At 41.5% G+C, this 22,371-nt stretch overlaps 1 protein-coding gene across 2 annotated transcripts in view; it reads left to right on the top strand.

The window, feature by feature from the left end:
* The window catches only part of CAMK4 (calcium/calmodulin dependent protein kinase IV), a 270,053-nt gene that overhangs the window by 197,722 nt on the left and 49,960 nt on the right, over positions 1-22,371 (top strand). The window lies entirely within an intron of this gene.

Raw genomic sequence — 22,371 nt, 5'->3', positions numbered from 1 at the left:
TATTAGTGAAGACTTATTTATATGTGAAGGTGTAGAGAGGATGAGCAGTAAACCAGAGTGGGGAGCGTGTAGAGCAGAGGACGCGCAGCGTGGACCAGAACCCGATTGAACTGGCCCCGTCACCTGCAGCGCGGTGCCTTCTCCCCTCCCCTCTGCCCTCCTGCTCTCCAGGCTTCATTCACTGCCTTCTCATAGTTTCTCTAGTGACTTTTTTCTTCAATTTCTGTTTCCTTCTCCTACATATTTCCCTTTTGTACTCTTCTTTTGCCTCTCCTCCAGCTGAAAACAAGTGATGAATAACACAACAACAGCAAAAACTAAAAAAACGTTTTAAGAGACCAACCAACGCCTGTAGCTCAGGATGACCGTGTTCCCCACACAGCACGTGCTGTTGGTCCTGAGGAGAGCTTAGAAAGTAGACATGAGACACAGTACCTGTGTCTGGGAAAATTTAACACCAAAAGGAGAATAAAAATAACATCTAAGTTACCTTCCTTTGAAGGAAATACCTCAGAATTGAGATGAATGTCTTCACTATTCAGAAGCCTACTGAAGGGTCATGAACACAAGATTACTGAGTAGACATGACCTGATCCTGACTTAATGTCCTTGCATTGCAATCTTTAGAAGTTCATTTACAACTGTTGTCGGATTTCAGTTGCTAAAGGAATGAGAGCCACAGAATCCCTGACTGTGGAGCAGCAGAACCGAATAACCTCAAGAAAGAGCAGGAAAGATTTTTCTAGTTAATCATGGCAGTATTTTTTTTAAAGCATAAAAAAGGAAAATGTAGTCATAAGAGGACTACCCAGAAAGTCCTTATGCGGTGGGAACGGCACAAAGGCACGCATTGTTTCTGTTTATATACATGATCTACAAAGATTAATGTGAATAAAGAGGAATAAAAAAAGATGGGTATTTCACCTATAAGGGAATATGGTTTTAAGTGAGGTAATACATTTTAATTCTATTTAAAAAGGCTCATTCCAAGCAGGTGTGCATTGGCTATGAGAGGGAAGATATTATCATATTATCATGATACCTTTTCTGTTTTAAACAAACCTTACTCTAATTGGCAATTTGGGCTATTTTCTGTTCCTGTTCTGCCATATTGCACATCTGTGTATTCTGTTCCTCTGACCCTCAATGCTCTGCAAAGCTGAAATTCAGAAAAAGCTGAGCAAACAATTCTACCACCCACAATGGAGTCTCTGGGAGGACAGTTTCTTCTTTATGTTGATGTAGTTTGTGTGTGACAACCTCTTGTATGGGCTGCAAGGGAATGACTCCCAGCTGGAAAGACTGCTTTAACAGCGATCCCCTTTTAAGGAAGAATGTTGAGTGGGAGACATAAAAGTATTGTGGCTTGAAGGTGAACAGTGATCCCTCTTTGCAAGTGTGCTTCTTTCCAAGGATGGTAGAGTAACTAGGTGAGACTAGCTGACACTTTCCCTGTTGTCTTTCATGGATTATCTACTGAAGCGTGGGGTGGGACCATGAAGTTTATCTCCATGCTCTCCAGTAGTGGTTGCCTGCCCCAAAGAAGCTGAAGTATCCTCTGTCTTAAGAAAATGAAGTCCTCTTTTGAATTACATGGATCTGTGTGAATCTTCTACATCTGATGTCTTTGACCCATTCATTTGCTGTTGTTCAGTCACTCAGTTGTGTCCGACTCTTTGCGACCCCATGGACCGCAGCACACCAGACCTTCCTGTCCATCACCAGCTCCTGGAGTTTACTCAGATTCATGTCCATTGAGTCAGTGATGCCATCCAACCATCTCATCCTCTGTTGACCCCTTCTCCCACCTTCAATCTTTCCCAGCATCAGGGTCTTTTGAAATGAGTTGGCTCTTTGCATCAGATGGCCAAAGTATTGGAGTTTCAGCTTCAGCATCAGTCCTTCCAATGAATATTCAGGACCAATTCTTTTTAGGATTGACTGGATTGATCTCCTTGCAGTCCAAGGGACTCTCAAGAGTCTTCTCCAACACCACAGTTCAAAAGCATCAATTCTTCAGCTCTCAGCTTTCTTTATAGTCCAACTCTCACATCCATACATGACTACTGGAAAAACCATACCTTTCACTAGATGGACCTTTGTCAGCAAAGTAGTGTCTCTGCTTTTCAATACCCTGTCTAGGCTTGTCATAGCTTTTCTTCCAAGGAGCAAGCATCTTTTAATTTCATGGCTGCAGTTAAAAAAAAATATCTTGGGAGCAGTTAATTAAGAAATACTGTGGGGGAAAAAATGAATAATTCTCTGGAAGAGTAAGGTAGAATACTTTTTTTTTAAACTTCTGGTTCAGAAGAAGCACTTTCAGGCATTATTATAATAATAGTCTTGTTAACTTCATTCCTTGAACATGGGATTTTGATTTTAGTATTATTAAATAATTCAAAAACAAATTCTGAAAAAGTTTTACAAAGTATTTTGCCTGCCTCATAAATGAGAAATGTATAATTCAATGGAAGATGTCGAAGTAACCAATAGGCAGAGGCCTAGTTCATAGCCTGCAGCACCAGTCATGGAAACAGAACTTTACTTGATGTCTTGTCTTTGGTCCAATCTCAGATGTATAGCTTCTGAACAAGGAGCACTCACAAAAAATCCAGCTTACTCACTCCGGCTAAGACAGAGAGTTTCTCGACAGAAGACACAGGGGCACTAGTTTCACTTGGGTAGGGCGGTTCTTTGTAGGGGTTTCGCGTCAACAACTTTGTTAGCCTGTTCAGGCTGCTGTAAAAGAATACCACAGATTGGAAGGCTTAAAGAAAAAGCATTTATTCTCTCAGTTCTGCTACTGCTGCTGAGTCGCTTCAGTCGTGTCCAACTCTGTGTGACCCCATAGACAGCAGCCCACCAGGCTCCCCCATCCCTGGGATTCTCCAGGCAAGAACACTGGAGTGGGTTGCCATTTCCTTCTCCAATCATGAAAGTGAAAAGTGAAAGTGAAGTCGCTCAGTCGTGTCCGACTCTTGGTGACCCCATGGACTACGACCCACCAGGCTCCCTCGTCCCTGGGATTCTCCAGCCGAGAGTACTGGAGTGGGGTGCCATTGCCATCGCCACAGTTCTGGATGTCCCCAAACAGGACGCCAGCTTGGTCTGATTCCAAGTGCAGGCTTGCCCTGGTTTACGGACTGCAGCCTTCCTGCCCTGTCCCCACAGGGGAGAGCAAGTCTGGTCTTCCCATTGTCTTCTGAGGCCCTGATTCCATCCCAGGAATTCCACCCTCCAAACCTCATCTAAACTTACCTCCAAACTTACCTCCAAAGGCTTCAGCTCCAGGTAACATTCCACTGGGGATTAGGGCTTCAACATATGAATTCTGGGGGGCACGAATATTCAGTGCCAAGGAGCAAGCTCTGTTAATTCCATGGCTGCAGTCACCATCCGCAGTGATTTTGGAGGCCCAGAAAAGGCCTGCCACTGTTTCCACTGTGTCGCCTTCTATTTGCCATAAAGGGATGGGGCTGGATGCCATGATCTTCATTTTTGAATGTTGAGTTTTAAGCCAGCTTTTTCACTCTCCTCTTTCACCTTCATCAAGAGGCTCTTTAGTTCCTCTTCACTTTCTGCCATTAGGGTGGTATCATCTGCATATCTAAGGTTATTGATATTTCTCCTGGCAATCTTGATTCCAGTTTGTGATTCATCCAGCCCAGCATTTCACATAATGTATTCTGCATGTAAGTTAAATAAGCAGGGTGACAATATACAGCTTTGATGTACTCCTTTCCCAATTTTGAACCAGTCCATTGTTCCATGTCTGGTTCTAACTGTTGCTTCTTGACCTGCATACAGGTTTCTCAGGAGACAGGTAAGGTGGTCTGGTATTCTGATCTCTTTAAGAATGCTCTGCAGTTTGCTGTGATCCACAAAGTCAAAGGCTTCAATGTAGTCAATGAAGCTGAAATAGGGTGTTTTTCTGAAATTTCCTTGCTTTTTTTTAATATCCAGCAGTAAACTGTTCATGGGAGAATCCCATGAACAGTTTACCATTTACTAACTGCAAAATACCCAGTATATTTGTTTTTCTAACAAATATACTGACTAACGAATTACCACAAATTTAGCAGCTTGAAACAACTGATTATCTCTCAGTTCTGTAGGTCAAAAGTCCAGGGGGTTCTGTTGGGTTCCATGCTTAGTCTCACAAAACTGGAAACCAAGGTGTTAGTTGTCCGGGTGGTTATTTGGAAACTCTGAGCAAGAATCTGCTTCTAAACGCATTGAGCTTCCCAGCTCACTGGCCGGGTTCACTTCCCCACGTTTGTGCGGCTGGCGGCCCTGTTCCCGCACTTTCAGCCAGGGCCTGCTTTCAGCGCCTCGGGGCTGCCTCATTCCTTGCCACGTGCCTCCCCACAACCTCAGGGAGAAAGCCTTTCAAATCTCTGACTTCCTTTTCTGGTGCCAACCAGAGAAAACTCTCTGCTTTTCAAGGGTACATGTGATTTGATTAAACCTATCTGAATCATCTTCTTGTTGTCATGTAAATGAATATAGTCCAAGGAATGCTGCCTCATCACATTTATAGAGTCCACCGACACTCAGATGGATGGGCATTTATTATAAGAGCTAGTTATACATGGTGGTCGTTCATAAAATTCTGCCTGTTACACCCAGACCAACCTACTCTTACTAATCAAAGTGTGATGCATTTATTTCCTAACATAATGTATTCAGTCTAATTAACTCAAAACATGGAAAGTAAATTAGGAATCCAAAATTCCACATTCAAGGATAAACTTGAATGTCATTTGTTTTTAGGCCTTTCAAAGACTCACTCACTAAACAAGTGTTTCGGTTTGTTTTTTCATGTCTGGTACTTAATTTGTGTTCTCATGCATTTCTACTGTGCTCTCCTGGGTTGTTGTTTTTTTTTTATGTCACAAAATCAATTTTGCCACTTCAGAGCATTAACCACAGCAAGTATTTTCAAAGGTTTTCAAAACTATTTGTCATGTCTTAGAAAACAAGCTGAAACACAGATCAGTTCAGAAAGAAGGAATGATGGCTGTGGCTAAGGCTATGTGGAGTCTAGCATAAAAAATATAAATAATGCAATATACTTAAGTGCATTTGTTTCTTTTTATGTTGCAGTCTTATTTATTTCTTTGCTTAACAATACACCTCGGAAAGTTTTTCCATTGATGTACTAGTTTCCTGTTGCTGCATCACAAATTACCACAAACTCAAACACTTACAGCACCATACATTATCTTGCATTCTGTAGGTCAGAGTGAGACGCAGTGTGAATAGACTCACACAGTTACCACATCAAGGTATCATTAGGCTGCGCTTCTCTCTGGAGGCTAGGGGAAAGAATGTGCTTCCAAGCTTATTCCGCTGCTTATGATTGTCGCAATACTTGGTCTTCTTCATCTTCACACCAGCAAAGGCACGTCAGATTCTTCTCACGCTTTAGGTCTGTTTCACTGACTCTTCTGCCTGCCTCTTCTGCTTCTAAAGCCTCATACAGTTACATTGGGACCATCTGGATAATCCAAGGTAATCTCTGTATTTTAAGGCAACAGTGATTCATAATCCTAACTACATCTGCAAAGCCCATTTGCCATGCTGCATGGCATGTTCACAGTCCTAAGACTGGAGCATAGAGCATTCTTTGGGACCATAATTCTATCACATTTAATACATCTGGATTTTTTCATTTCTTTAGTCGCTATGTGGTTTTTCATACTGTGAGTTCTATAATTTATTTACCCAGTTCAAATCAAATGTTTTTTTCTAATTTTAAAAATTATACATAATATTATAATAAATATCCTTGAAGCATATTATGTACAAGTGAAAATATTTAGTATATATTCCAAGAAGTAGCTTCCATGAGAGAAATAATATATTCATTTTACATTCTTTTATGGATGCTGCTAAATTGCAAGGCTTTACCAATCTAGTATCACTGATACTTTGAATCTGCCTCTTTATCAGCATGTACATCTGACCAATCCTGATCATTATATTCTCTTTTCTATTCTTTGCTCTGTTTTTCAGTAATTTTTATGTATTTTTATGTGTTTTTCTCTTGTTGGTATATAGGAGTTCTCTATATATTCAAATCTTAACCTTTAATATATATGCATAATCTTTTGTGCATACACATATGTTTTTATATGTAATCTATATCATATACACAGACAGATTAAATGTTTCCTCCTAGTTTTGCTTTGTGTATACACATAATACACATGTGTCTTGCATAATTTTCTCATCAAATTTTTAAGGGTTTTTAAAACTGGTTCTAAGATTTTTAATTTTTTATATCTTTCTTAGGAAGTCGTATCTTATTCTCTCTTGCTCCCTCTCTCTTTTTTTCTCTATATGTACTTAAACATCTTGTGTACTTACTCTCAAATCCTTTTGGGTCATTTTGTTTTGTTCTTATCCTTTTCTTAGTTTAATAGCTTTTTAATACACACATACTAGTTTGATCCACCTTTGTTTAATCCGTATTTGTTTGTTTGACAGCTCTCCATGAAAATATCACTTTATTGTTACGTTAGTGAACTTGTGTGTGCATTTCTATTTTTAGTTCTCTGGTGACTCCTTTTATAACTTTAAACAAAATTATCCCTTGTCATAATTTTGTTTTATACCAGTGCAGTTTTCACGGTTTATATTCTGCATCTTACTCATTTGTTTGAATTCTGCCTTTAAGTGGACTTCACACTGATCACTAGCCCTCCATCACAGTTTTTCCCTCTTATTTCTTAATTGACTGGATTTACTTAATTGACTGGATTTACTAAAGGAGATCAGTCCTGGGTGTTCATTGGAAGGACTGATGCTAAAGCTGAAACTCCAATATTTTGGCCACCTCATGTGAAGAGTTGACTCATTGAAAAAGACTCTGATGCTGGGAGGGATTGGGGGCAGGAGGAGAAGGGGACGACAGAGGATGAGATGGCTGGATGGCATCACTGACTTGATGGACATGAGTTTGAGTGAACTCCAGGAGTTGGTGATGGACAGGGAGGCCTGGCGTACTGCGATTCATGGGGTCGCAGAGTCAGACATGACTGAGCGCCTGAACTGAACTGACTGACTCACCAAGTGGTTTGGGTTTTCTGTTTGTTTGTTTTGCTTTGGGTTTGTATTTTCTGTTCCCAGAAGGGCATAGCAACAATACATTCTCCAAGTTTTTTTCATGACTTTTTTGGCCACTTCATATTTTCAAGACTCTCTATAACTTTTGTGGGGTGGGACATTTGGTCCTAACCTCCGCAGTCTGTACCCGTTCCTTTATAATTTCCTGGCACTGAACTCTGCCTTGCAGAACTGACATCAGCTTGCTATTTCCCTTCTTACAGATGACTTACTTTTTTCTGCTTAGAGGTCTATGAATCCCTTCTTTATCCTTGAAGTTCAGGTACTTAAGCAGGTGCATGTCAGTTTTCACAGCTCTTTCTCTGTGGGGAAAGCAGCAATAGCATTTTCCCCCTTTTAAAATCGTGCACAAGCTTGGAGAGGTTGTGCAAACAGTGGCACTAAAACTGTGAAAGCTACCAATCTAGGCTCAACTGCACGCCAGGCATCTGCACAAGTCTCCCTCGTTGGCCTTTGGGATTCTGGTCTTTTACATTTCATTCTGTACAGAAGTCCACTAAGTTAGGCAGTCTCGTGGGTTTTGAGAATTCTCTGCACTTGTCTCCAAGTCAAAGCAGGTGGAGCATTTGGGCTCTTTTGGTTTTGGTGATCCCCTGGCCCAATTCTTAGACAACTGCTGATCCCTGTCTAAGGTTTTACCCCACTCCTTCATGCCCCTGTAATAAATTCTTAAGCTAAATGCATATATTTGTTCTCATTTTTACCTTTTTGTCCTCTTGAGAGATTTAAGTTTAGAATTTCAACAAATCTCCTCTCTTCTCTGTATTCTCGTGGCGTTTTTTACTACTTTCGTGAAGCACTAACCGCACTCTATTACGGCTGGCTGTGCATAGCCCTGTCTCCTGAAATAGGCAGAAATACGGGCTTACTCATCTATGTCTGTCATCTGTTTCCTCTGCCCTCTGCTCCCCCCTCCACATACACTGTGTCCTGCTTCGTATTCATAGCACATGACAGGCACAGTATATATTTATTGACTTGAATCCAGTTATTTACAAAAGCTTGTTTAGGATCCCAGTGTTCTGAGTGCTGGGAATATTATAGAACTGGCCTTGTAGCCTTGATTTTTAAAAGATAATAGGACTTCAAATACATTTAATAATTTAAGACACTGTTAAATCACATTATTTTCAAAAAATGATAATGCTAATCCAGCTCTGTAGAAGAGCACTTTTCATGGAATGGAATGTAAAGTCTGAGTAAATATATGTGGTATATTTCTCTATGTTTCAGAAAAGCTATCTAATTTCATAAAACTTGACGTGTTAGATACAAAGGAAAATCTATATTGAAAAACATAATTGCCGACACATATACTTTACATTCTAGTTTTGGATTCTACTTCTCAAAATTTAACTTTAAAATACCTTCATTTCTATGAATAGTATATTGAATGTGCCGTAGATTCTGTGTGATTTATTCTTTGAAATGTTCACTTGAATGTTGGAACAAATCTAGAACCACTGTATCTAACTTTTAAATTATCGTCCTGACTTTTGCCTGTGAAATTACTTTATAGATGCTCAGCCACACTCTAGGCTTAATGGCTCTGGATCCTGTAGAATTTCAGAAATGCCACCTTATTGTAAATTGAATTTCACTGAGGAAGAGCCTTGTTAACACTAATTCACATCATTCATACCTTCTATTTATATATAGGGGGCCATTTAGTGAAGGAACTCAATGCTTATGCTCTATTCTGCTAGAAAACTGGAAGAAGAAAGAATCTTGAGAGGAATATACAGTTGAACACATGTAACTAAGACCTAACAATAACTATCTCAATAGTAATAGTGCCCGTCATCACTACCATGTGTTATCAACCACTTATTGTGTACCAAACTTTTTCTAAAAGCTTTATGTAAATTATTTCACTTAATCTTCAACCTACAAGGCTATCAGTCTCATCATATTAATTTCACAGATAAGGAACTGAGACTCAGAAAGGTTCAGTTCAGTTCAGTAGCTCAGTCGTCTCCAACACTTTGTGACTCCACGAACCGCAGCATGCCAGGCCTCCCTGTTCATCACCAACTCCCGGAGTCTACCCAAACTCATGTCCATTGAGTTGGTGATGCCATCCAACCATCTCATCCTCTGTTGTCCCCTTCTCCTCCTGCCCTCAATCTTTCCCAGCATCAGGGTCTTTTGAAATGAGTCGGCTCTTCGCATCAGGTGCCCAAAGTATTGGAGTTACAGCTTCAGCATCAGTCCCTCCAATGAATATTCAGGACTGATCTCCTTTAGGATGGACTGGTTGGATCTGCTTGCAGTCCAAGGGACTCTCAAGAGTCTTCTCCAATACCACAGTTTAAAAGCATCAATTCTCTGGCACTCAGGTTTCTTTATAATCCAACTCTCATATCCATACATGACTACTGGAAAAACCATAGCCTTGACTAGACGGACCTTTCTTGGCAAAGTAATGTCTCTGTTTTTTAATATGCTGTCTAGGTTGGTCATAACTTTTCTTCCAAGGAGTAAGCGTCTTTTAATTTCATGGCTGCAGTCACCATCTGCAGTGATTTTAGAGCCCCCCAAAATAAGGCCTGACACTCTTTCAACTGTTTCCCCTTCTATTTGCCATGAAGTGATGGGACCAGGCATGCCATGATCTTCGTTTTCTGAATGTTGAGCTTTAAGCCAACTTTTTCACTCTCTTTCACTTTCATCAAGAGGCTTTTTAGTTCCTCTTCACTTTCTGCCATAAGGGTGGTGTCATCTGCCTATCTGAGGTTATTGATATTTCTCCCGGCAATCTTGATTCCAGCTTGTGCTTCTTCCGGCCCAGCGTTTCTCATGATGTATTCTGCATAGAAGTTAAATAAGCAGGGTGACAATATACAGCCTTGACGTACTCCTTTTCCTATTTGGAACCAGTCTGTTGTTCCATGTCCAGTTCTAACTGTTGCTTCCTGACCTGCATACAGATTTCTCAAAAGGCAGGTCAGGTGGTCTGGTATTCCCATTTCTCTCAGAATTTTCCACAGTTTCTTGTGATCCACATAGTCAAAGGCTTTGGCACAGTCAATAAAGCAGAAATAGATGTTTTTCTGGAACTCCCTTGCTTTTTCTATGATCCAGCTGATGTTGGCAATTTGATCTCTGGTTCCTCTACCTTTTATAAAACCAGCTTGAACATCTGGAAGTTCATGGTTTATGTATTGTTGAAGCCTGGCTTGGAGAATTTTGAGCATTACTTTGCTAGTGTGGGAGATGAGTGCAATTGTGCAGTAGTTTGTGCATTCTTTGGCATTGCCTGTCTTTGGGATTGGAATGAAAACTGACCTTTTCCAGTCCTGTGGCCACTGTTGACTTTTCCAAATTTGCTGGCATATTGAGTGCAGCACTTTCACAGCATCATCTTTGAGAATTTGAAATGGCTCAACCGGAATTCCATCACCTCCAGTAGCTTTGTTCGTAGTGATGCTTCCTAAGGCCCTTTTGACTTCTCATTCCGGATATCTGGCTCTAGGTGAGTGGGGTCATGAAGATATTTTTTGTACAGTTCTTCTGTGTATTCTTGCCACTTTCTTCTCAATATCTTCTGTTTCTGTTAGGTCCATACCATTTCTGTCCTTTAGGTAACTCAAGATTAGAACACAAAATAAAAATTGACTTCAGAATTTATGCTCTTAATCCCTTTGCCATCTGCATGCTTCTACCATCTCTTGCTATAGATGAATTTAGGCCCAAGGCCAGAGACACAGATGAGCAGACAAAGAAGCCTGAGCACAGAAGGAGTTGAAGTGCTAACACTGAAATGTAACAAGTGAGATGCATCTATTTTAAATATCACACAGCAGGGAAAGCTTTTAAAAGACACAGGTGCGTCTCAGCAGGTCAGTGCGCCTGTTCAGGTTTGCCTCTGCTCTCTTACTCTTGAATTCACTTCTTGAAAACTGCGTATTTGACATAATGAGAGAGAATCACTTCACATGCTATACTTTAAAAATTAAGTCTGACTCAAATTGATTAAGAATATGTGCATATGTATGTTCCATTCTTTTTTGGACAGGAGTAGGTGGGAGTATGATAGCCCCAAAGGTAAAACTCTCCCACATGCAATCAGCTCTGTCACTTTGTCTATATCTAGAAGGATGGTGGTGTCAAAATATGAACACTCCTTGATGTGAGGCAATAGTAAGAAACTGGGTAGCAGACTTGAATTCTTTGTAGCCAAACCTAATGTCCATTTAATTATTTTATTTCCTCACAAATAGTTGCCCTTTTATATCAGTTTTTGGGGTCATAATATTGTGCAGCACTCATGAGCTGATCGTTCAGACTGGTCTTACCAGGCCTGCTGATGGTGGGACTGGCTCTCGAATAGCAGCTCCCTTTGCTTTCAAAATGGAAGCATCTACCTGCTCCTCCTTTGACATTTTGTGGAATGAGTCCCTTTCTTCCTCAAAGTGAGGTCAGACCATAGCTCGACTGAGAGAGCTCATCTTGGCAGAATTCAGAGCTTTCTCCTTCTGTTCATCCAGCTCTTTTTAAACACCAGGAACGAGGGCGAGCAGAAAGGAACTAGCATGGTTTGTTACGACAGTATAACCAATAGAGTGCAAATATGATTCTTTTTGCATTGTAGAATTTATTAAATAACCTATTAGATTTGCATATACCAGAAACTTGGAATTCACATGGAATTTTCATGGAATGGGCAATGTATTGTGTTGCATTGATTTTATTCTGGGTTTGATGTTAGATTTCTGCCTTAATATCACTTCAGGACTTTTAACCATGAACCTAAGGCACTGGCACCCCACTCCAGTACTCTTGCCTGGAGAATCCCATGGACAGAGGAGCCTGGTGGGCTGCAGTCCATGGGGTCACGAAGAGTCGGACACGACTGAGTGACTTCCCTTCCCTTTCATTGCTGCTACTGCTGCTGCTGCTAAGTTGATTCAGTCGTGTCCAACTCTGTGCAACCCCATAGACGGCAGCCCACTAGGCTCCTCTATCCCTGGGATTCTCCAGGCAAGAATACTGGAACGGGTTGCCATTTCCTTCTCCAATGCATGAAAGTGAAAAGTGAAAGTGAAGTCGCTCAGTCGTGCCCGACTCTGAGCAACCCCATGGACTGTAGCCTACCAGGCTCCTCCATCCGTGGGATTTTCCAGGCAAGAGTACTGGAGTGGGGTGCTATTGCCTTCTCCAATGAACCTCATTATGTGAGTTCTAAAGAAATGTCATTTAACAATTAAAAGCAGTGCATTTAATGTCATTTAAAGATTGAAGGCAGGAGGAGAAGGGGACGACAGAGGATGAGATGATTAGATGGCATCATTGACTCAATGGACATGAGTTTGGGTAAACTCCTCTGGAGTTGGTGATGGATAAGGAGGCCTGGCATGCTGCAGTCCATGGGATCACAAAGAGTCGGACATGACTAAGCAACTGAACTGAATATAAATCGACAATACCAATAATTTAAAGAATGTAGTGTTTAATGGAATGATAAAACTTTTTATATTTTTAATACCTGAATTACTGAACTTACCAGAAAAGTCTTATACTCATATATGAAGAACCTGAAAATACATAACAAATTATTTTTAAGTACTCCAATCCAGAGTAAAAAGACGAAAAGAAATTAGAATTAGAGCAAAAATCAATGAAATTGACAACAGGAAATCAGTAGGAAAAAATATATCAATGAAACCAAAAGCTAGTTATTTGAAAGGGCAATAAAATCAATAGCCTCTAGCCAGGCTAACTAAAAAAATAAAAATAAGTGACAAGGGACACAAATTACTAATCCCAGAAACGAAAGGGGGCATCATTGCAGAACCTTTCAACATGAAAAGAATAATAAAAAGTACTATGAGTAACCCTGTGCCAGCAAAGTTGATAACCTGCATGAAATAGACCAATTCCTTCAAAGAAACAGTTTGCCAAAACTCAAGCAGGAAGAAGTAGACAATCTGAATAGGCTCATTTCTATTAAAGAAATTGGATAAACAAATAGTAAGTCTCCAGAAGAAAAGGCACCAGGCACCACGCAGTGTGGGTGGCGACCTTAGTTCCCACACCAGGGACGGAACCCGCATCCCCTGCGTTGGCGGGTGGACTCTCAACCCCTGGGCCACCAGGGAGTTCCCCAGTGGAAATTTTAAATGTAGGATCTGATCAGTATTGAACTAGATGCAGGTTTTCTCCAATTATCATTCTTTCCTTCCTTAACAGCCTTGACTGCACTTATTATTACTGCATCAGTAGCAGTAATAGGTTCAAAGTGATCTCACATGCTGAGCATAATTACAGTTTTAGATATCAAGTAAAGTATTATTTTTTAAATGTTGAAAATGTCTGGAATAATATTGGCATTATCCGCTCATGACAAGATGGAATGAAAGGGAACTAATTTACACTTCTCCCTGAAAAAGAATATGTATATGTGTCTCTGTGTGTCTGTGTGTGTGTGTCTGTGTGTGTCTCTCTGTGTGTCTCTATGTGTGTGCACATGTGTCTCTGTGTGTCTGTGTGTGTGTATGTGTGTGTGTGCACGAGTGTGTATCTGTGTTTGTGTGTACATGTGTGTCTGTGTGTCTCTGTGTGTGTCTTTGTGTGCAGGTATGTGTCTCTGTGTGTTTCTGTGTGTGTGTCTCTGTGTGTCTGTGTGTGCACATGTGTGTGTCTGTGTGTGTGTCTCTGTGTCTGTGTATGCACATGTGTGTATGTGTGTGTCTCTATGTGTGTGCACATGTGTGTGTCTGTGTCTCTGTGTGTCTGTGTGTGTCTCTGTGTGTATGTGTGTGTGTATCTGTGTTTGTGTGCACGTGTGTGTCTCTGTGTGTATCTGTGTGCACATGTGTGTCTGTGTGTGCATGTGTGTGGGTGTGTCTCTGTTTCTATGTGTGGGTGTGTGTCTGTGTGTGCACATGTGTGTGTCTCTCTGTGTGTCTTTGTGTGCACGTGTGTTTGTATCTGTGTGTGCACGTGTGTGTCAGTGTGTGCACGTGTCTGTGTATCTGTGTGTGTGCACATATGTGTCTCTCTGTGTGTCTATGTGTCTCTGTGCACACGTGTGTGTATCTGTGTGTGTGCATGTGTGTGTCTGTGTGTGTGTCTTTGTGTGCATGTGTGTGTGTCTGTGTGCACATGTGTGTGTCTCTGTGTGTATGTGTGTCTGTGTGCATGTGTGTGTGTGTATCTCTGCATGTGTGTCTGTGTGTGTGTGTCTGTGTGTGTCTCTGTGTCTGTGTGTGTGTCAGTGTGCACATGTCTGTGTATCTGTGTGTGTGCACATGTATGTCTGTGTGTGTGTCCGTGTGTGTGTGCACATGTGTGTGTGTCTGTGTGTGCGTGCACATGTATGTGTGTGTATCTCTATGTGTGTCTGTGTGTTGGTAACAAGGTTTCAGACACTGGATGTCAGGCCGCCCAGGTGATCCCTGCAGAGGGCTCTTGGGCGGCCCTGCAGGGAGGGAGAAACCCCGAGGGGCCGGGCAGTCTCCCCGAGGTGAGGGGACAGAATGGAGTGTGGAAGACGGAGGCCAGAGTCCACCAAGCAGGTGCGGGGGGAAGGGTGGTCTCCGGGGAGCTGCAGGTGGTCCCTCCCTGGATCTTCAACTGACGAGACTGTGCATGAGAAGGAGCAGCCCACGGCCAGGACAAGAGCCTCAGGTTAGAGGGAATGCTACTTGTAGCTCACACAGGAGTGGGAAGAGAAAATAAAATTAGCAGTTTAAATGCAGACTGCAAAACGATCTAACTATTCTCAAGTAGCGCGACCTAGATGCACCCAGAACAAAGCTAAAAAAGATCACAAATGCATCTGTGTTTGTCAAGCAGCCAGCAGGACAAAATCACAATATGCCTAGTAAAAAATTATGAGGAATACGTGCAGAAGGCGCACCCAGAGTGAGACTGCATGAAAGCAGGAGGAAATTCAGTCAATAGAAACAGACTTGGAAGTGACACAGATGAGGGGCTTCCCTGGGAGTCCAGTGGTTAAAAATCTGCCTGGCAACAGTCCCCACTCTAAAGGAATTTCTCTTACTTTGATAAGCAAGTACATAATTAACTGTGATAACAGTATGAGAGGGTTTTAGGGATATGAAGAAAGTGCTATGGGGGGCAAAGAAAATATTTGTTTTGTTTTCAGATTAGAGGAAAATTTCATAGAGGAGGCAGTGTGTAATCTGGAATGAAGTGTTCCTGGTGGTGTTGCTGTGGTAACAAATTACCCCCATTCCTGGTGGTTTAAAACAACCATTGTATTCTGCTCATATATTCTCTGGGTCAAGACTCCAGACAGGGCACACTAGGAATGACAGTCATCCGCATTCCGTGGTATCTAAGACTCAAAGGTTGGGAGCTTGATAGCTAGAGGCAAGGATCGTTTCAGGGTGTCTTCACTCTCCTGACACTCGATGTCTGTCACCTGGACTCATCTGAGGCAGTCAATTTGAACAGCCGTACTTGACTTCTCCACGTCATCCGGTTTTCTTACAGCACTGAGATCTTAGGATAATCAGACGTTTTACATGGCAGCGTCGAGATCTGAAAAAGAGTCTCTAGCAAGCCAGATAGGAGTTGCAGTGATTCTGTAATCTAACCTCAGAGGTGACACATGTCACTCCCACTGCATTCTGTTGGTCACTAGTCAAGTCAAACCAGATTCAAAGAGAGGAAATGAAGCTCCCCTCCTGGATCGGGAGCAGCAGTATTCCGGAAGAGCATTTGAGATGAGTAATATTGTTTCAAGAATCTTTAGAAGATACACTTTGGCACATGAAAGATTCTTATTATTTGGGAACCAAATGAAAATGTATAGGCATGATTTAGGAATAGTAAAAAAGCTATACAGTGAGAGCATGGTGAGACTTCTCCCAGCGTGATGTATAGCCAGAAATTGGGACAAATTTTGAAGGGCCTTTAATTTTCATGTTGAAGAGATTAGACTTTAATTTACAGGCATTCTGGAACCCTTAAATTGTTTTTATTCTTAAACTAGAGGATTGGCATGAGTTAATCTTGTATTTTAGAGAGATGACCCAGGTATGGGGCTGTTTGTATAGACGCAAATGTTAATAGTGTCAGTAGAGAATAGGAAAGATTATACTAAGTGGTAAGAATATAAGTGAAAATAAAGAGATATGAGATATATTCTGGAGATAGAATTATGACTATAATTCATGTAGTCATAAGCAAGGAAGAGAAAAGAAGACATCAAAGATGAAATAAACGAGAGTGCCCAGAGCCTGTCTGCTTTGTCTGGCACGCATTCCTCTGGGCCTGAGATGCTCTACAGATGAAGGCCCCGGGATGCTCTCCGTCAAGGCCATGGATCTCACCGCCAGTCTTACCCGTGCCTGTTGATCTGTGGTAGTGGGTACAGTCTTCGTTTCTCATGTATTCTGCTGACAGTTCTGAAGGTGTCACAGAGTAGAGGTTGAGGATAAAAGCAGTGGTGGCGTCAGGTTTCCAAAACAAATGTGACGCATAAGTAGGTTGTTTACTTTGACGTTCTCACTTAAATTTATGTATATTGGTACTAAGCTTTCTGAGCAAATGCATGCAGTTTAATTTTTCTTCCCAGTAAGAGAACTGTAGTCAGAATACCGTTTTCTTTTTTAATGACTGGTTTTTCTTTGTCCTGTTAGATTTTTAAAGAGATTCACGCTCCCTCTTACCAACTCCTGAGACATTATCAATTAACCACACACAGCCCATCGAACAGAGCATAGCTGTAATTAAACTAAATTACTATGCAGTAGCTTTCATTACACAATGACACAGTTCTTATTAGGACCATAGAGAGAGTTTAATTACATGTCTAGACACCCCTTGAATTCATGGCAGCAGTGTTATCTTTGTCTATTTGAAAGAGAATTTGAGCTTTTGGTGATTGCATTTTTTGAAAGACCAAATGGTAAGATAAGTTTGGGAGGTTTTTCTTTTTTCTTTTAATTCCACATTCTACTTCAATGCGTATTTGATTTAAGAACCATTTTTACATCTGTGGATGTAAATGTTTCCCAAGAAAAGTGCACAGAATTTCACTCTTTGTCATATTTGATATACGTCTCATCGCATCCAAAAGCTTTCATTTTCAAATACATCCCAGATTTCCTCTCTTACCTTATTATGCATAAATCATGTACTGTAGTCTGAAGCACAGACATCTCATCATAATATTCCCAGCTTCTCCATGCCCGTGAAGAAGCTCTGCTCTTTGCCGGAGGACGGCGTGCCCTTGACACGTACCCCCACCCTCCCAGTCAGCGTCTGCACAGGATGCAGAGTCCGTCTGTGTATGGCTCCCAAGCCCCTGCGCGGCCGGAGCGTGCAGATCCAGGCGTCCCTTTGCTCCTTTTGTGCTCCAGCCTGACCTTTCCTCTCTCATTACAAAAGCACGTTTGCGGCTTCCTTCTCCGTAACTGCAGATCATTTCTGGACCTTTTCCCGAGCTATTCATTGTCTCCTGAGTATCACCTCTTTTAATTGGTTAAACCATTTCCATAGCCTCCATTCCTAAAAACTTCATCTTTCCTGAAATCTGACCGTATACATCGGAAATAAGAGAATGGAATTATCACAGGCTTATCCTTCCTAAGCAATCTCAAAAGTTCGCTCACAAGATGCACTTGCTCTGACTTTGTATACAAATACATTTTAGACACTGATTTATTTGTAGATTTATTTATTTATTTATTTGTATTTGTATTTATTTATGTATTTATTTGTAGATTACATGAAAACATTATTTTAGTTTTCTTTATATTTTTGTATTCTGTTCAGTTCAGTTCAGTTCAGTTCAGTCACTCAGTCGTGTCTGACTCTGCGACCCCATGAATTGCAGCACGCCAGGCCTCCCTGTCCATCACCAGCTCCCGGAGTTCACTCAGACTCATGTCCATCGAGTCAGTGATGCCATCCAGCCATCTCATCCTCTGTCGTCCCCTTCTCCTCCTGCCCCCAATCCCTCCTAGCATCAGAGTCTTTTCCAATGAGTCAACTCTTCGCATGAGGTGGCCAAAGTACGGGACTTTCAGCTTTAGCATCATTCCTTCCCAAGAAATCCCAGGGCTGATCTCCTTCAGAATGGACTGGTTGGATCTCCTTGCAGTCCAAGGGACTCTCAAGAGTCTTCTCCAACACCACAGTTCAAAAGCATCAATTCTTTGGCTCTCAGCCTTCTTCACAGTCCAACTCTCACATCCATACATGACCACTGGAAAAACCATAGCCTTGACTAGATGGACATGTCTATAGGAAACAATTTATTTATTGTTCATTCAAAAGTATTGATTGAGTGCACATTTAGCATAGGCACTGTACAGAAAACTAGGTATCTGGGGATCCAGGTAAAAATGTCCTCGTCTTTATGGAATTTTCAGTCTAGCAAGGGAGATGTTCCTTAACATAAAGCTTGCAGAGAAACAGACATGATGTAAAGAAATATAGAAAGCATCGTGAGAGCATATAAGAGCGTGTGCGTAAGAGAGCATGTTAATCTGGTATAGCCTCCCGGAGGACCTGACTGATAGGTGAGGATGAGGATGAGGAGAGCTGGCCTAGTCCTGAGATAGTTCTGTGCTGAAAGCAGGACGAGCGGGAGAGTGGGGAGAAGACACAGCTGGTGAGGTGCTGCCAGGGCACCTGCGGGGAGGGGGACCGAGGGCCTGCAGCAGCCGCAGGGGTGGCGCCGGACGATCCCCAAGGCCTGGGAGAGGGGAGCACGAGCAGCCACAGGGATGGCGCCGGAAGACCCCCAAGTCCCCAGAGAGGGGGCCACGAGCAAACAGCAGGCTTCGAGGCGCAGCAGCCTGTCCACGGCGGTGTGATTCATCATAGCTGCTCGTTGTGTGATGACTGGGAGAAACATAGTGAGGAGGTTCCAGATCCTAACTGCTGCACACTTTGTGCCTTTTCTAATGTCTAAACATTCTTACCATAAGCTATGAACACATATTTAGCAATCTCAGTCCTTGTTTTACTTAGACTTGTTTCAAAGGTGGAGAAGGCTAATATATAACATATTCAATCTCTCTGTAATTTATATTTTATCTTCTTGGGAAGAGACGTTGTGGTAAATTAAATGAAGAATAAAGCTATTAAAGTGGAAAAAGAATTTTTTAAAAAGCAAGGAGAAGGAAAAGTAAATAGTGTGAATTAGGCTAGTTAGTGCAATTGAAGCTGCTTTGTCATCGAGCTGCTTGGCAGCCAAAACTGAAGGAAATGGAATGAAATAAAAAGCAAGTGTTTCCTGATCAAAGTATCCTTTGATACTTCAGAAAAGAGAAAGTATTCCAAATCTCAAAGGATTTCTAAATGTATTTTATAAGAGACATAAAAGAACAATGATAGAGTCCCAGTAACTACTGCTAGTTTATGAAGTAGAATATCTACTCCATGCTAAGGGCTTCTCACCACAGCCGGCAGAGTGGACACTGCAGATGAGAAAACGGAGATTTAGAGGGCTGGCAAATTGCTTACGGACACACAGGTAATAAACAGTATACTTGGTGTACATGGCCCCGGAGCACCGCTCATGATGCTACTCCTTAACAACCATTTCAAAAGCAATGTCTCAAAACTTCATACGCCTTATCTCTTGTATTACCCTTGATCAAAACCAACAGTGTGATATTAAAACAGAATTCAGCTAAGATATGCCTTTGGTACCAAGGCATTAAATTTATTATTATAAGATCCTTAAAAAGTATCTGTTTCCTATTTTGATTAGTCTACAGATAAAATTATACTTGTCATTTAATGCTTTCTTTCTAAAAAGAGAATGCACTTTCCAAAAATTGAGCCCATAAATTAGTTGTGTGCTTCTCTGCCTCTTAGGCTGTCTGTTTCTCCTCTTCCTTCTTCTTTTTATTCCACAGTTTTAATTAAATTCATACACATGTGGTTATTTGCGCTTCCAGTTTCTTTATTAAAAGTTACCGTTACTCAAGATAAACTTCAGTAATTAGGTGCTACAATTTTTGTCAGATTCATTATTTCTTCCTATTAAATTGTTGGATTTATATAGAATACATTGTAGGTCTTCTCCCAAACTATTGTTCAGGTTTTCAATATGTTTCCTTGCTTGTCCTTGATTTACTTTAATTGCTATTACCTCTAACACTTGGTTTATTCTAGAATGGGCTTCCCTGACAGCTTATTCTAGAATATCCAATAAACTTACTTTTTAGTTTTTCTAATCCTCTTGTCTATTTATGCTGAATCTCCATGATTTAAATCATCTGCATCTAAAACAGACAGCACCTTGATAAGGTCTATTTCTTTGTGCTTTCAGTTCAGTTCAGTCGCTCAGTCATATCTGACTCTTTGCCACCCCATGAATTGCATTACGCCAGGCCTCCCTGTCCATCATCAACTCCCGGAGTTCACCCAAACTCATGTGCATCGAGTCGGTGATGCCATCCAACCATCTCATCCTCTGTCATCGCCTTCTCCTCCTGCCCCTAATCCCTCCCAGCATCAGGGTCTTTTCCAATGAGTCAGCTTTTCGCATGAGATGGCCAAAGTATTGGAGTTTCAGCCTCAGCATCAGTCCTTCCAATGAACACCCGGGACTGGTCTCCTTTAGAATGGACGGGTTGGATCTCCTTGCAGTCCAGGGGACTCTCAAGAGTCTTCTCCAACACCACAATTCAAAAGCATCGATTCTTCGGCGCTCAGCTTTCTTCCCAGTCCAACTCTCACATCCATACATGACCACAGGAAAAACCATAGCCTTGACTAGACGAACCTTTGTTGGCAAAGTAGTATCTCTGCTTTTTAATGTGCTATCTCGGTCAGTCATAATTTTCCTTCCAAGGAGCAAGAGTCCTTTAATTTCATGGCTGCAATTACCATCTGCAGTGATTTTGGAGCCCCCCAAAATAAAGTCTGACACTGTTTCCACTGTTTCCCCATCTATTTGCCATGAACTGAGGGACCAGATGCCATGATCTTTGTTTTCTGAATGTTGAGCTTTAAGCCAACTTTTTCACTCTCCACTTTCACCTTCATCAAGAGGCTTTTTAGTTCCTCTTCACTTTCTGCCATAAGGGTGGTGTCATCTGCATATCTGAGGTTATTGAGATTTCTCCCGGCAATCTTGATTCCAGCTTGTGCTTCATCCAGCCCAGCGTTTCTCATGATGTACTCTGCATATAAGTTATATAAGCAGGCTGACAATATACAGCCTTGACGTACTCCTTTTCCTGTTTGGAACCAGTCTGTTGTTCCATGTCCAGTTCTAACTGTTGCTTCCTGACCTGCATGTAGGTTTCTCAAGAGGCACATCAGGTGGCCTGGTATTCCCATCTCTTTCAGAATTTTCCACAGTTTATTGTGATCCACACAGTGAAAGGCTTAGGCATAGTCAATAAAGCAGAAATAGATGTTTTTCTGGAACTCTCTTGCTTTTTCGATGTTCAAGCTGGTTTTAGAAAAGGCAGAGGAACCAGAGATCAAGTTGCCAACATCCGCTGGATCATCTTTGTGCTTAGATATTTCTTAATCAGTTCTATGTCATTCATATGATATGGTAAAATGTCTTAATGCATTTTCCTATGAGTGCACACTTTTGAGAAGCATTTTTCACTGTTAATATACTTTTCTTCCCCACTTCTCCATGTGCAGGGATCTCGACGTATCAAAATAAGATTAGGATGTGCTGGGATTAGAAGTGTATATTTATTTAAAAGCTAGTTTGAAAATAAGGAGCAGTGTTCCTGTTATTCAGCTCTTTGTTGTTGTTCAGTCGTTCAGTTGTATCTGATGCTTTGTGACCCCATGAACTACAACACGCCAGGCTTCCCTGTCCTTCACAGTGTTCTGGAACTTGCTCAAACTCATGTCCATTGAGTTGATGATGCCATCCAACCATCTCATCCTTGGTCGTCCCCTTCTCCCGCCTTCAATCTTTCCCAGCATCAGGGTCTTTTCCGATGAGTCGGCTCTTCTCATCAGGTGGCCAAAGTATTGGAGCTTCAGCTTCAGCATCAGTCCTTCCAACAAATATTCAGGGTTGGCTTTATGACTTCTGATGCTATAAAACAGAATTTTTCAAAGATATTCTAGGGATTTTTTGAGGGTCACTGAAACCCCTTTCAGAGGGTCTGTGAAGTCAAAACCATTTCATCATAATATGAAAGCATTTCTCCTTACTTTCCAGTGGTCATGTATGAATGTGAGAGTTGAACCATAAAGAAAGCTGAGCACCAAAGAATTAATGCTTTTAAGCTATGATGCTGGAGAAGACTCTTGAGAGTCCCTTGGACT

Source organism: Bos indicus x Bos taurus, chromosome 7 (genome assembly GCF_003369695.1).
Source record: "Bos indicus x Bos taurus breed Angus x Brahman F1 hybrid chromosome 7, Bos_hybrid_MaternalHap_v2.0, whole genome shotgun sequence".
In the NCBI taxonomy this organism is placed as follows: Eukaryota; Metazoa; Chordata; class Mammalia; order Artiodactyla; family Bovidae; genus Bos; species Bos indicus x Bos taurus.
Note: the sequence above shows the minus strand (reverse complement) of the source record. Positions and strands in the feature narration are given on the sequence as shown.